Source organism: Dama dama, chromosome 20, assembly GCF_033118175.1.
Source record: "Dama dama isolate Ldn47 chromosome 20, ASM3311817v1, whole genome shotgun sequence".
NCBI classification, from domain to species: Eukaryota; Metazoa; Chordata; class Mammalia; order Artiodactyla; family Cervidae; genus Dama; species Dama dama.
Genome location: NC_083700.1, coordinates 40,064,042 through 40,079,388, shown reverse-complemented (window position 1 = coordinate 40,079,388; position 15,347 = coordinate 40,064,042). Strand labels below are relative to the sequence as shown.

Here is a 15,347-nt window from a genome sequence, read left to right as displayed (position 1 = left end):
ATTACTGAAAACAAAGATAGTGAAGGTGACAAAACTCCAGCTGAGCTATTTGAAATCCTGAAAGATGATGCTGTTAAAGTACTGCACTCAAAATACCAGCAAGTTTTGAAAACTCAGCAGTAGTCACAGAACTGGAAAAGACCAGTTTTTATCCCAGTCCCTAAGAAAGGAAATGCCAAAGAATGTTCAAACTACCATACAGTTGTGCTCATTTCACATGCTTTCCCATTATAGCAAGGTTATGGGCTTCCTTGGTGACTCAGTAGTAAAGAATCTGCCTGCAATGCAGGAGACATGAGTTCAATCCCTAGGTCAAGAAAATCACCTGGAGAAGGAAATGGCAGCCTATTGCAGTATTCTTGCCTTGAAAATCACATGGGCAGAGGAGCCTCCCAGGCTATTGTCCATTGGGTCACAAGAGTCAGACATGATTTAGCAAGTAAACCACCAACCACAACCTCAGCATGGTTATGCTCAAAATCCCTCAAACTAGGCTTTGGCGGTACATGAACTGAAGACTTCCAGATGAACAAGGCAGGGTGTGAAGAGGTAGAGGAACCAGAGAGAAAATTGCCAACATTCTTTGGATCATGGAGTAAACAAGGGAGTTAACAGTAAAATATCTATTTCTGCTTCATTGACTACCCTAAAGCCTTTGACTGTGGGTCACAACAAATTGGAATATTCTTCAAGAGATGGGAGTAGCAGACCACCTTACCTGTTTCCTGAAAAATCTGTATGTGGGTCAAGAAGAAACAGAACCCAATATGGAACAACTGACTGGTTCAAAATTAGGAAAGAATTATGACAAGGCTGTATAATGTCACCATGCTTATTTAACTTGTATGCACAGTAAATCATGCAAAATGCTGGGCTGGATGAATCACAAGCTGGAGTCAAGATTGCCAGGAGAAATGGCAACAACCTCAGATATGCAGATGATATCATTGTAATGGTAGACAGTGAAGATGAAATAAAGACCTTCTTGACAAAGGTGAAAGTGGAGAATGAAAAAGCTGGCTTGAAACTCGATATTTTTTTTTTTTAAATAAGAAAATGGCATCTGGCCCCATCACTTCATGGGAAGTAGAAAAGGAAAAAGTGGAAGCAGTGACAGATTTTATATTCTTGGTTTCCAAAATCACTGTGGACCATGACTGCAGCTATGAAATAAAAAGTCACTTGTTCCTTGGAAGGAAAGCTATGACAAACCTAGTCAGAGTGTAGAAAAGCAAAGGCATCACTTTGCCGACAAGAGTCCATATAGTCATAACTGTAGTTTTTCCAGTAGTCGTGTCCAGATGTGAGATTAGCCCATAAAGAAGACTGAAAGCTGAAGAATTTATGCTTTTTAATTGTGGTGTTGGAGAAGACTCTTAAGAGTCCCTTGGACTGCAAGGAGATCAAACCAGTCAATCCTAAAGGAAATCGTCCTTGAGTACTTATTGGAAGGACTTGCTGAAGCTGAAGAGCCAATACTTTGGCTACCTGATGCAAAGAGCTGACTCATTGAAAAGTACGCTGATGCTGGGAAAGATTGTACATTAAAGGAGAAGTTGACTGCAGAGTATGAGATGGTTAGATAGCATCACCAACTCAATGGACATGAATCTGAGCAAACTACAGGAGATAGTGGAGGACCGAGGAGCCTGACATGCTGCATGGGGTAACAAAGGGTTGGACACAAGGATGGAGGAATGGGAAGTTGAATTGGTACAGAATTTCAATTTTACAAGATAAAAAGATTTATGTAAATCAGTGGTGGCAATTGTTGTATAATGTTATGTTTGAATTTAATACCAATGAACTATGCTTAAAAATTAATGGTAAATTTTTATGTATGTGTTTACAACAATTAAAAAAACCCTGCCTATAAATAAATAGCCTGCTTTATTCATCATCCTCCAAATTGGAAACAACCCAAATGTTTTTCAATTATTTTTGTACCTCTACATAAAATAGTGACAACTGATCATGGATTTATCTCAAGTGTATCATGTTTGGTAAAAGAAACCAGACTCAGAAAATCACATACTATGTGGCCACATTTTTATATAATAATATAAAACTAAAATTATAGAACAGCTACCTGGTGAGTAGTTACCAAGGGGCCAGGTCTGGGTAGATGAGTTGACTACAAAGAGAATTGTGAGGTGTGATAGAAATATCTACTGTAATCCTTTTAAAAGTTCTATAAATCTTCATTGAGCTCCCATGGGTTGCAACATAGAGATATAATTTTATTGTTTTGAGTGTGTTTATACAATTTTCCCAATATCAGATATTGAAGAGACTATCCTTTCTCCCTGGGTGTTCTTTGTTCTCCTCTGAAATAATAGTTGACTCTATATTTAGAGGTTTTGACTTTGGGCTTTCTGATCTGCTCCACTAGTCTATTTTTGTGCTATTCCCTACTGTTTTTTGTTTTTATTACTATAGATTTATAGTATAATTTAAAATCAGGAAGTGTGATACCTTCAATTTTGTTCTTTTTCCTCAGTATTGTTATTTAGGGTCTTTTGGGGTTCCATACAAATTTTAAGATTGTTTTCTTCTGTTTCTGTACAGAAAGTCATTGATATTTGATGGGAATTGTGTTGAATCTATAGATGGATTGGGTAGTATGGGTATTTTAGTAACATTAATTCTTCCAGTCCATGAACATAGGATATTTTTTCATGTGTTTATGTATTCTTCAGTTTCTTTCAGCAAACTCTTTTGATTTTTGTTGTATCAATGTTTCACTTTCTTGGTTAAAATTATTCCTAAATATTTTGTTGTTTTTAAGGTTATTTTGAATGAGATAGATTTCTTTATTTTTTTTAGATGTTACATCATTAAATCAATGTATAGAAATATAACTGGTTTCTGTATGTTGATTTTATATCTTGCAACTTTTCTGAAATTGCTGACTAGTTACAATACTTTTTTCTGGATGAGATTTTCAATATACAAGCCCATATTATTTACAAATAACTACAGTTTTACTTCTTCTTTTTGGGTTTGAATGCCTTTCATTTCTTTGTCTCACCAAATTGCTTCAGTTAGAACTTCTGCTGTATTGAATAAGAGTGATAAAAGAGGACTTCTTTGTCTTGTTACTGATCTTAGATGAAAAGCTTTCAACATTTTTGCTTTGAGTATAATGTTAGTTGTGTGTTTCTTGTATATGGCCTTTATTATGTTGAGGTATGTTCCATCTATGCCCAATCTGTGGAGTATTTTTATCGTGAAAGGATGTTGTATTTTGTCAAATGATTCTTCTATATCCAGTGAGATGATCGAGATGTTTGTCTTTCATTTTCTTAAAAAGTTACATTTATTGCATATGTTGAACCATTCTTGCATCCCAGGGATAATCTTACTTGGTCATGATGTATAATAAGCATTTTAATGTATTCTTGAATTGAATTTGCTAATATTTTGTTGAGAATTTTTACATCTATATTCACCAAAGTTACTATCCTATAGTTTTCTTTTCTTGTGGTGTTCTTGGGTGACTGATATCAGGATAACATGGGCCTCATGGGATAAGTTGGAGATATTCCTTCTCACTTTTCTGGAAGAGTTTCAAGAAGGGATGGTGTTAATTCTTCTGAAAATGTTCAGTAGAATTTGCCAGTGAAATTATCTGGTCCTGGGGTTTGGGGTTTTAGAAGGATTTTGATTACTGATTCAATTTCTTTACTTACTATTAGTCTGTTCAGATGTTCTGTTTCTTCCTGATTCAATCTTAATAGGTTGTGTGTTTCTAGAAATGTTTCTACTTCTTCTACATTATTTAATTTATTAGCATCTAATTATTTTTTAAAGTTTCTTATGACTTTCTGTATTTCTTCAGTATTATCATCTTTTTTTTCTTTCTAGTTTTATTTCTCTTTTATTTATCTTTTCTTCATAGTTAGTCCAGCTAAAGATTTGTAATTTTTAAAAAAATTTTATAAAGAATGAGCTTAGTTTTGTTGATCTTTTCTATTGTTTTTCTGATCTCTATTTCATTTATTTTCTCTCTAATCTTTACTATTTTCTTCCTTATGCTAACGTTGGGCTTGCTTTGTTCTTTTTTTCTAGTTCCTTGAGATATAAAATGAGACTTTTTTTGTCATTTTTCTAATTTCTTAATATCTACATTCAATACAATGAACATTTCTCTCAAAATTGCTTTTGATTTATACCATGCATTTATATATGTTGTATTTTCGTTTCAAGATAGTATTTTTTTAATTAATTTATTTATTTTTCGAATGATGATTGCTTTGCAGAATTTTGTGTTTTCTGTTAAACTTCAGCATGAATCAGCCATAGGTATATATATCCCCTCCCTCTTGAACCTCCCTTCCATCTCCTACCCCATCCCACCCCTCTAGATTGATACAAAGCCCCTGGTTGAGTTTCCTGAGCAACACAGCAAATTCCCATTGGCTATCTATTTTACATATGGTAATATAAGTTTCCATGTTACGTTTTCCATACGTCTCCCCTCTCCTCCTCTCTCCCCCTGTCCATAAGCCTAATCTCTATGTCTATTTCTCCATTGCTGCCCTGGAAATAAATTCTTTAGTACCATTTTTCTAGATTCTGTATATATGCATTAGAATATGATATATATATCTCTTTTTGACTCACTTCACTCTGTATAATAGGTTCTAGGTTCATCCACCTCATCAGAACTGATGCAAATATGTTCATTTTTATGCCTGAGTTATATTCCATTGTGTATATGTACCACAGCTTCTTTATCCATTCATCTGTCAATGAACATCTAGGTTGCTTCCATGTTCTAGCTATTGTAAATAGTGTTGCAGTGAACACTGGGATACATGTATCTTTTTCAATTTTGGCTTCCTCAGGGTATATGCCTAGGAGTGGGATTGCTGGGTCATATGGTGGTTTTATTCCTACTTTTTAAAGGAATCTTCATACCATTTTCCATAGTGGCTGTATCAACTTACATTCCCACCAACAGTGAAAGAGCATTCCCTTTTCTCCACATCCTCTCCAGCATTCATTGTTTATAGACTTTTTGATGATGGCCATTCTGACTGGTGTGAGGTGATATCTCATTGTAGTTTGAACTTGCATTTCTCTAATAATGAGCGATGTTGAGCATTTTTCATGTGTTTGTTAGCCATCCATATGTCTTCTTTGGAGAAATGTCTCTTTAAGTCTTTTACCCACTTTTTGATTGAGTTGTTTGTTTCTCTGGCATTGAGTTCTGTGAGCTGCTTGTATATTTTGGAAATTAATCCTTTGTCAGTTGTTTAATTTGCTATCATTTTCTCCCATTCTGAGGGTTGTCTTTTCACCTTGCTTATAGTTTCCTTTGCTATGCAAAAGCTTTTAAGTTTAAGCAGATCCCACCTGTTTACTTTTGTTTTTATTTTTATTCCCATTACTCTAGGAGGTGGGTCATAGATCATCTTGCTTTGATTTATTCATCGAGTGTTCTGCATATGTTTTCCTCTAGAGTTTTATACTTTCTGGTCTTACATTTAGGTCTTTAATCCCTTTCGAGTTTATCTTTGTGTACGGTGGTAGGAAGTTTTATAATTTCATTCTTTTACATGTAGCTATCCGGTTTTCCCAGCACCATTTATTGAAGAGCCTGTCTTTTCCCCGTTTTATAGTCTTGCCTCCTTTGTCAAAAATAAGGTACCCATCGATGCATGGGTTTATTTCTGCACTTTCTATCTTGTTCCATTGGTCTATATTTCTGTTTTTCAACAGTACCATACTGTCTTGATGACTGTAGCTTTGTAGTATAATCTGAAGTCAGGAAGATTGATTCCTCCAGCTCCATTCTTCTTTCTCAAGACTGCTTTGGCTATTTGGGGTCTTTTGTGTTTCCATATGAATTGTGAAGTTTTTTGTTCTAGTTCTGTGAAAAATGCCATTGGTAATTTGATAGGGATTTCATTGAATCTGTAGGTTGAATTTGGTACTATAGTCATTTTTCACAATATTGATTCTTCCTACCAGGAATGTGGAATATCTCCCAATCTGTTTATGTCATCTTTGATTTCTTTCATTAGTGTCTTATAATTTTCTTTGTACAGTTCTTTTGTCTCCTTAGGTAAGTTTATTCCTAGACATTTAATTATTTTTGTTGCAGTGGTGAATGGGATTGATTCCTTAATTTCTCTTTCTGATTTTTCATTGTTAGTATATAGAAATGCAAGTGATTTCTGGGTATTGATTTTGTATCCTGCAACCTTCCTAAATTCACTGATTAGCTTTAGTAGTTTTCTAATATTATCTTTAGTGTTTTCTATGTACACTATCATGTCATCTGCAAACAGTGAGATATTTACTTCTTCTTTTCTGATCTGTATTCCTTTTGTTTCTTTTCCTTCCACAATTGATATAGCTAGGACTTCCAGAACTATGTTGAATAATAGTGGTGAGAGTGGACACCCTTGTCTTGTTCCTGATTTTATGGGGAATGCTTTCAGGTTTTCACCATTGAGAATAATGTTTGCTGTAGGCTTATCATATATGAACTTTACTGTGTTGAGGTAGGTTCCTTCTATGCCCATTTTCTGAAGATTTTAATCACAAATGTGTGCTGAATTTTGTCAAAGGCTTTTTCTGCATCTATTGAGATGATCGTATAGTTTTTATCTTTCAATTTGTTAATAAGGTGTATCACATTGATTGATTTGCATATATTGAAGAATCCTTGCATTCTTGGAATAAACCCAACTTTCTCATGGTGTATGAGCTTTTTGATGTGTTTCTGAATTCTGTTTGCTAAAATTTTTTTCAGGATTTTTGCATCTATGCTCATCAGTGATTGGCCTATAGTTTTCTTTTTTGTGTGTTGTCTTTGCCTCATTTTGGTATCAGTGTGATGGTGGCCTCGTAGAATGAGTTTGGAAGTGTTCCTTCCTCTGCAATTTTTTGAAAGAGTTTTAGAAGGATAGGCATTAGCTCTTCTCTAAATGTTTGATAGAATTCTCCTGTGAAACCATCTTGTCCTGGGCTTTTGTTTTTTGAGAGATTTTTGATCACAGCTTCAATTTCAGTGCTTGTAATTGGTTGTACATAATTTCTATTTCTTCCTGGTTCACTCTTAGAAATGAACTTTTCTAAGAATCTGTCCATTTCTTCCAGGTTATCCATTTTATTGCCATATAGTTGTTCATAATAGTCTCTTACAATCCTTTGTATTTCTGCATTGTCATTGTAACCTCTCCTTTTTTCCTTTCTAATTTTGTTGATTTGATTCTTTTTTTCTTGATGAGTCTGGCTAAATTGTTTGTCAATTTTGTTTATCTTCTCAAAGAACAAGCTTTTAGTTTTATTAATCTTTGCTATTGTTTCTTTCATTTCTTTTTCATTTATTTCTGCTCTGATATTTATGATTTCTTTCCTTCTAATAATTTTGGAGTGTTGTTGCTCCTCCTTTTCTAGTTGTTTTAGGTGTGAAGTTAGGTTGTTTGTTTGATGTTTTTCTTATTTCTTGAGGTAGGATTGTATTGCTATAAACTTCCCTTTTAGAACTGCTTTTGCTGTATCCCGTAGGTTTTGAGTTGTCATGTTTTCATTGTCATTTGTTTCTAGAAATTTTTCAATTTCTCTTTTGATTTCTTCAGTAACCTGTTGGTTATTTAGAAACGTGTTGTTTAGTCTCCATGTCTTTCTGTTTTTTGCATTTTTTTCTTGTAATTGATATCTAGTATCATAGCATTCTGGTCAGAGAAGATGCTTGATAAGATTTAAATTTTCTTAAATTTACTGACATTTGATTTGTGACCTATGATGTGGTCTATCCTGGAGAATGTTCCATGTGCACTTGAGAAGAAGATATATTCTTCTGCATTTGGATGGAATGTCCTGAAAATACCAGTGAGGTCCATCTCATCTAATGTATCATTTTAGACTTGTGTTTCCTTATTAATTTTCTGTTTTGATGATCTGTCCATTGGTGTGAGTGGGGTGTTAAAGTCTCCTACTATTATTCTGTTACTGTCAATTTCTCCTTTTGTGTCTGTTATATATTAAGGTACTCCTCTGTTGGGCATTGATATTTACAATTGTTATGTCTTCCTCTTGGATTGATCCCTTGATCATTATGTAGTGTCTTTCCTTATTTCTTGTAGTAGTCTTTATTTTAAGGTCTATTTTTTCTGATATGAGGATTGCTACTCCAGCTTTCTTTTGCTTCCCATCTTCATAGAATGTATTTTTCCATCTTCTCACTTTCAGTCTATAAGTGTCTTTAGGTCTGAAGTGGGTTTCATGTAGACAGCATATATATGGGTCTTGTTTTTGTATCCATTCACCCAGTCTGTGTCTTTTGGTTGGAGCATTTAATCCATTTACATTTATAGTAATTATTGATATTATGTTCCTATTGCCATTTTCTTAATTGTTTGGGGTTCATTATGTAGATCTTTTTTCTTCACTTGTATTTCTTGGCTATATAAGTCCCTTTTACATTTGTTGTAAAGGGGTTTGGTGGTACTGCCTTTTCATTATTTTTTTAACCTATTGTTTGAGGTCACCTTTTCACAGGCTTCAAGGTTAAATTCTTTCTTCCTTTTGCTTTTTGCCCTCCTAAGGTTGGCCCAGTGGTTTATGTAAGCTTCGTATAGGGTGACATTTGCTGCTTTTAATATTCTTTCTTTGTGTTTAGTCTTTGTTAGTTTCATTAATATGTGTCTTGGCGTGTTTCTCCTTGGGTTTATCCTGTATGGGACGCTTTGTGCCTCTTGAACTTGATTGACTATTTCCTTTTCCATGTTGGGAAAATTTTTAATTATAATCTCTTCAAAAATTTTATCAAACCCTTTCTTTTTCTCTTCTTCTTCTGGGACCCCTATAATTCAAATGTTGGTGTGTTTGTTATGGTCCCAGAGACCTCTGAGACTGTCCTCAGTTCTTTTCATTCTTTTTACTTTATTCTGCTCTTCAGAAGTTATTTCCACCATTTTATCTTCTAGCTCACTGATTCGTTCTTCTGCTTCAGACATTCTGCTATTGATTCCTTATAGAGTATTTTTAATTTCAGTAATTGTTTTGTTTGTTTCTGTATATTTATTCTTTAATTCATCTAGGTCTTTTTCACTTGATTCTTGCATTTTCTCCATTTTCTTTTCAAGGTTTTTGCTCGTATTAACTATCATTATCTTGAATTCCTTTTCAGGTAGTTTGCCTACTTCCTGTTCATTTATTTGGACTTCTGCATATGTAGTTTGGGTTACAGGGGTTCTGGCATCACCAGGTACTCAGGGGAGTTGGTGGTTAGGGCAGGAGGGAATACACTGCTCTAGAAGGGTGTGGCAATGGGTATTGGCCAATATGCTCCAGCGTTTTTGCCTGGAGAATACCCCTCCCTGACAGAGAAGCCTGGAAGGCCACAGTCTACAGAGTGGCAAAGAGTCGGACATGACCGACTCTTTGTGCATAGATGCAACACTTTGTGCATAGATGCAAGACTTTTTTTGCCTGTGACAGCTCTGCCCCAGTAAGAGTTGAGCGTGAAGGTGGCACAGCTGCTTGAGTTGTGGAGACCTAGCAGCACCAAGTGTTCAGGAACATGGACTGCCTCCACCGCAGGAGTTATGGCCCTGTCAGTCTTTTCCCAAGCCCCTTGTAGCTGGTGATCAGAAGGCCTCTTTGGCCAGTCTTTCTCCATAGCTCCGCCTGTTCAGGCACTGAGGTCTCCCTTGCCTTGGGTCCTTCTCTGTTGTTTGGCATGTCAGGAACATAGAGGGGGCCCCCCTGACTGGGCTCCGACTCTGTAGATCAGTGCATCAGTCACTTGAAGGAGCACCCTGGATGGGGGTCCTACCTTGTAGTTCAGTGCATCAGGTGTTTGATGGGCCAGCTTCTCTATTGTTCAGCTGCTGATGCTGGCGTGTGGGAAGAGAGAGGCTATGGTGATGGCTCAACCCCCTATGCATGACTCAGCAGTATCACCTTGCTTTCATGGCTGCCTGTCTTTCCTCCACAGGCATTTTCCACCATGAGCTCCTCCCTCCCATCTCCTCGATCTGTCTCTCCTCAGTCAACAGCAGCCCTCGACCTGGGATTGCTCCACACTCCCCAAACTCCAACTCCCAGCGATTGCACCTTCCAGGGGCCCCTCATCCTTGTCTGTGGTATGTATGACTGTGGCAAGGACTGTCTAATTGTCATTCCATTTAGGCTGCCACAGATTAGCTCTTTCACTCTCAGCCTTAAATGTTTCTCCTGTGACTCAGACAGTTGTCCCGATGTGAGGATCAGACCCCTGCTTTAGTTCTCCCACCTGCTGAGGGCAGGTCCAGTCCTACTAACACTCCTGTTTTTTCTCCTAGTTCCTTCATCCTACCGAGTTTTGGATGGTTCTGTATATTATTTTCCTCTGCTCAGGTACTACTGTCTGCTCTCAGCTGGTATTCTGCATGCACTTCTGTGTCTGAGGGTGTATTCCTGATGTATCCATGGAGAAAGATGTACTCCAGGTCCACCTACTCTTCTGCCACCTTGTTCTTCTCCCAAGATAATTTTTAATTTTCCTTTTGATTTCTTCTACTGCTCATTGGTTATTCAGAAATGTGTTGTTCAGCTTCCACATATTTGTAGACTTTACAGCTTTCCTCTTATTGATTTCTAGCTTCATACCACTCTGGTCATACAAGATAGTTGGTATGATTTCAGTCTTCTTAAAATTGCCAAAGTTTGTTTTCCATCCTATCATATGATCTATCCTGGAGATTCTGTGTTCACCTCAGAAGAATTTATTCTGCTACTATTGGGTGGAATGTTTTATAGATGTCTGTTTGGTCCATTTGTTCTAAAGTTTGGTTCAATCCATTGTTTTCCTTTTGATTTTCTGTCTGTATGACCTCTCCATTGCTTACAGTCGCATCTTAAAATCCCCTACTATTGTACTGTTGTCATTTTCTATTTGCTTAATATATTTTAGTGCTCTGATGTTGGGTGCATGTATATTTTCAATTGTTATATCTTCTTGAAGTATTGACCCCTTTGTCTTTATATTATAACCTTTGTTGCTTGTTCCTGTTTTTTTCTCTAAGTCTGTTTTGTCTTATATAAATATGGGTAACTTACTTGGAATATTTTCTTCTTTCCCTTCACTTTGAGCCTATGTATGTCTTTAGACCTTAAATAAGTCTCTTATAGGCAGCATATAGTTAGGTCTTGTTTTCCCCAGCCCACTCTGTGCCTTTTGATCCATGAATCCAATATCTTTACATTTAGAGTGATTATTGATATGAAAGGACTTATTACAGTCATCTTCTTATTTGCCTTCTGCTTGTATTTCATCTCTATTGTTTCTTTCCCCTCTGTTTCTACCTACTGTTGTAAATTTGTCATTTTCTCAGTCCCCCTTTTTATGTTTTGTGTTTCTATTGTAGATTTTTGCTTTTGGGTTACCGTGAAGCTTACATAAAACATCTCATGGGAATAAAAGTCCTTTTTTTTTTTTTTTTAATCCTGATAGCAACTTTTCTTTTCTCATATATAAATATTTCATCAGTTTACTCCTTTTATATTTTTGATGTCACAACTTTCCAGTTTTCTTCTGTGCATTCATTACCAAATTATACTAGTGATAGTTATTTTTAATCCTTTTTCATTCTACCTTTATACTATAATTAAATGGTTAACACACCTGTATAATATAGTTTTCTAATTGTGATCTTCTATTTTTCATTTTTACTAAAGCATTGCATATTTTCAGATATCTTTGTGTCACTAGTTGCATCTTTCCATCTCAGCTTGAAGAGCTTTTTTTAGCATTTCTTGTATGTCAGGTCTAGTGACTTCAGCTGTTGCTTATATAGGAAAGCCTTTCAGTTCAGTTCAGCCACTCAGTTGTATCCAACTCTTTGTGACTCCATGGACTGCAGCACGTCAGGCTTCCCTGTCCATCACCAACTCCCAGAGCTTGCTCAAACTCATGTCCATTGAGTTGGTGATTTATTTCTCCTTTATGTCTGAAGGATAACTTTGCCTGATAAAGTATTCTTACTTGTCAATTTGTAATCTTTCAACATATTTAATATATCATGCCATTCCTTCCTGGCCTGTAGAGTTTCTTGTGAGAAATCCACTGATAGTCTAATGGAGTTCCTTTGTAGATCATGTTCCTTTTTTCTCTGGCTAAATTTAGGATTCTTTCTTTATCATTGATTTTTTTTAACAGTTTCATTGAAATGTGTATTGGAAAAATTTTGGTATTGAGATAACAGGCTGTTCTATTAGTTTAATGAACTTGTATGTCTAATTCCTTTCCCCAGTTTGAAGAGTTCTTAGCTATTATTTTTCAAATAAATTCCCTTCCCCCTTTTACCTTTCTCCTCCATCTGGTACACCAATTATTCTTATATTTGTTTCTCTGATCAAGTCCTTAGGGTTCATAGGGTTTCTTTATTTAAAAAAAAATCTTAGTTCTTCTAACTGGATCATTTCTAAATTCTTATCTTCCCAGTCACTTATTCTTTCTTTCATCTAATTTGTTCTGTTACCTTTGCTGTCTAATGAGTTCTTTATTTCATTTATGGATTTATTCAGCTTCAGAATTTCTGTTTGGTTCCTAAAAATTCAACTTCTTTGGTAAACAATTCCTTTTAGTCATTAATTTTGTTCCTGAGTTCATTGACTTTCCTTTCTGAGTTTTCTTATAGCTTATTGAATTTCTTCATAATAGCTATTTTGAATTCTTTATCAGATCTCAGTATTTTATGCCTTTGGGTTCAGTTCCTGGAGAATTATTATTTTCTCCTTGTGATACCATATTTCCTTGATTTTTCATGTTTGACAGTATGTGCCTTTGCTTTTACAGTTGAAGTAGCAAATACTTTTCTTAGTTAAGAAATGTTTACTTGGACTGTTACAGCTCAACAGGCTGATGATTAGAAAACTTTCTTTTGTTTTCCAGAAGGAGGCACTGTAGCTCAAGTTTTGGATTTCTCCTGTAGACACTGGCTCTTGGGACTGTGCTTGTGAGTTTAAAAAGAATTGACATCAATATGGGGGTAGGCTTGCTTAGGCTTAGCAACAGATTTTGGGGGTGCCATAGCTTGATAGGGGGATCCTAGAGGGGGAATCCAAGGTTCCTGAAGCAGATAGTAGGAAACATGTTCCTCCAATGCCTTTATCTTATCTGCCCCTTTTCCTTTCCTCCCCTCCTTCCCATCATAGAAGTCACTCCACAGAACTCCAGATCTACTAGGGAGAAATGGGACCTTGCATGTGGCCAATTTGTCACTCACCACTTTTGTTTTCTGCCGCCTCCTCTAACACAGAGGTAGCTATTTCCACTGCCAAAAGCCCAGTGTCATTTAAGGGTCACCTTGGAGAGGAGAGCTGCCTCAGTAACGTCTTCCTTCTCCTCTACCTCCAACCATGGCTCAATCCTGCTCCAGTGGCTTGCTGGGTTCCCTCATCAAGCTGGCTGGACCTCCGCAAATTCTCTCTTTTGAGGGTCCACCCAATTGTGTGCTCTCCAGGTTACACTTCTACCAATTGGAGCAAATGAGAGTGGGGCAGACTCATCCATTCCCTTGAATCTGTAGCCCTCTTTGAGGCCCCGTCTACCTACAGGAGGGTAGAAATCTCCTAAGTATCCTGTATAAAAAATGCAGAGGACTTTTGTTTGGTTGTGGATGTCCAATTAGTTATAAGTCAAATGGGAGAGGAAAAAAGGAACAATTCATACCACCATGATGCTGATGTCATGTCAGTTTTGCTCCTTTTTAGAGTGGTTGGTTATTTGTCTAGTGTAAATGCTACTTGTCGTGTTCTTAGGTCTTATTTTCTACATCAATAAAATAAGATGATTATATTTAGATAAGTGTTTTCAAATGACCAAAAAGCAGGACAAGAACAATGTATTAATGGCAGTTTTTTTATAATTTCATGATTTTATATTAAATATATATATATTTGAAATTTTGGTTATTACTGAAAATCTAGAAATCACTGGACTAATTTATTCCAATAGTCTCTCTCAATGTTAACATTCCCTGATATTATGGTTTATCTTTCCCTTGACTTCTTACATTCCAAGAGAAAGAAAATGTCATTTAAAAATATTTTATGAATCAAAGATCTTAAGGGAACTTAGTGATTGTATCACTCAGGAGAGAATATGTTATGCTGTAGTAACAAAGAACTAAAAATTATCAGTGCCTTACAGTAGAAAAGTTTATCTATCATGTTCATCTCAGATTAACAACAGGATTCTTCATATCAGTCACTTTATAATCTGTCACAGAAAATCATCTTGACACATGTTTTGCAATCATAGAAGCCTCAAAGTAAAAACGTTGCTTCTGTTTGCATTTCATTGCCAAAGCAAATTGCATGATCACACCTGAATTCAATAGGACAGAGGTGTATATTTCACCTGCAGGGAGGAACACTGAATATTGAATAAGCCACAAAATATTCTGTGGGTGAATATGATACCAGGAATAAAAACTAACAGAAGTATTAATTTTATTTAGAATGAAAGAAAAAATAGGAAATTTTGGAATAACTCTTACTATTTCTGTAATCTTCTCAACATATTAATATTAACTGAACAGAAATTTCCATATTTTAAGATATCATCACGTATAATTTTTTTGTTTGATTTTTTAGAACCACCCAGTGAGGGAGATTAAAAAGACTGAATTGTGATAAAAACTCACTGCAGTATTATTAATAAATCACTTGGTTTTGAATTTCAGTGTCAATATTTACTAAACTATGTTCATGGACAAACTGCATTATTCCATTTCTTATTGTCTCAGGTTCCTTCTTTAAAGACTGAGTATAATCATAATTCTATCCTGAATTTATATATCTGTGAGGAGTCAAAGTGGTAATACATGGAAAAGGCACATAGTAACACTTGATTCACATCACTAGTCATTATTTTTTGAAATTTTATCATATTTATCAACAGTACTGTTATTCTCATTTTTCAAATGAAGACCTAAATGCAATCTACAGATTTTAATGTTTTCCCTGAGCTTCACATAGTAAATGGCAAAGCTTGGATTCAAAATTAGATTTCCAGTTTAGAGATTTTGTTTACAGTCTACTTACACTTAACTAATTTGACACAATCATACTCTAATCTGTGTCTTTAAGGTTATTTTAGCAAATAGTACCCCCCGCCCCACCATGAGTTGATATAAATGGATTGGGAAAAAAAGACTGATTGAGATTAGGAGAGGATATTGAGAATGAGAAAGGAAAACAGATAGAAAGTAAGCAGCTGAGAAGATGTGGTGCAATTAGAAGAGGAGGCCGGGGAGCAAACTGAGCTGGGGGAGTGAGGTCAGCAGTTTGCTCAGGAAGCAGGAGGGAGAGTGGCCAAATCTGGGGTCATGTGGAGCTCA

General features: G+C 35.8%; 1 protein-coding gene across 3 annotated transcripts in view; it reads left to right on the top strand.

The window, feature by feature from the left end:
* Positions 1-15,347, top strand: part of LOC133040976 (alpha-amylase 2B-like) — a 56,452-nt gene that overhangs the window by 16,555 nt on the left and 24,550 nt on the right. Inside the window, exon 1 of one of the 3 annotated variants that reach the window (XM_061121274.1) lies at positions 12,896-12,959. The exons of the other annotated variants lie outside the window; for them this stretch is intronic. The gene's annotated coding sequence lies outside the window, so the exon portion shown is untranslated. Of the gene's footprint in view, positions 1-12,895; positions 12,960-15,347 lie in introns of those variants that run through there. 3 annotated transcript variants of the gene reach the window in all.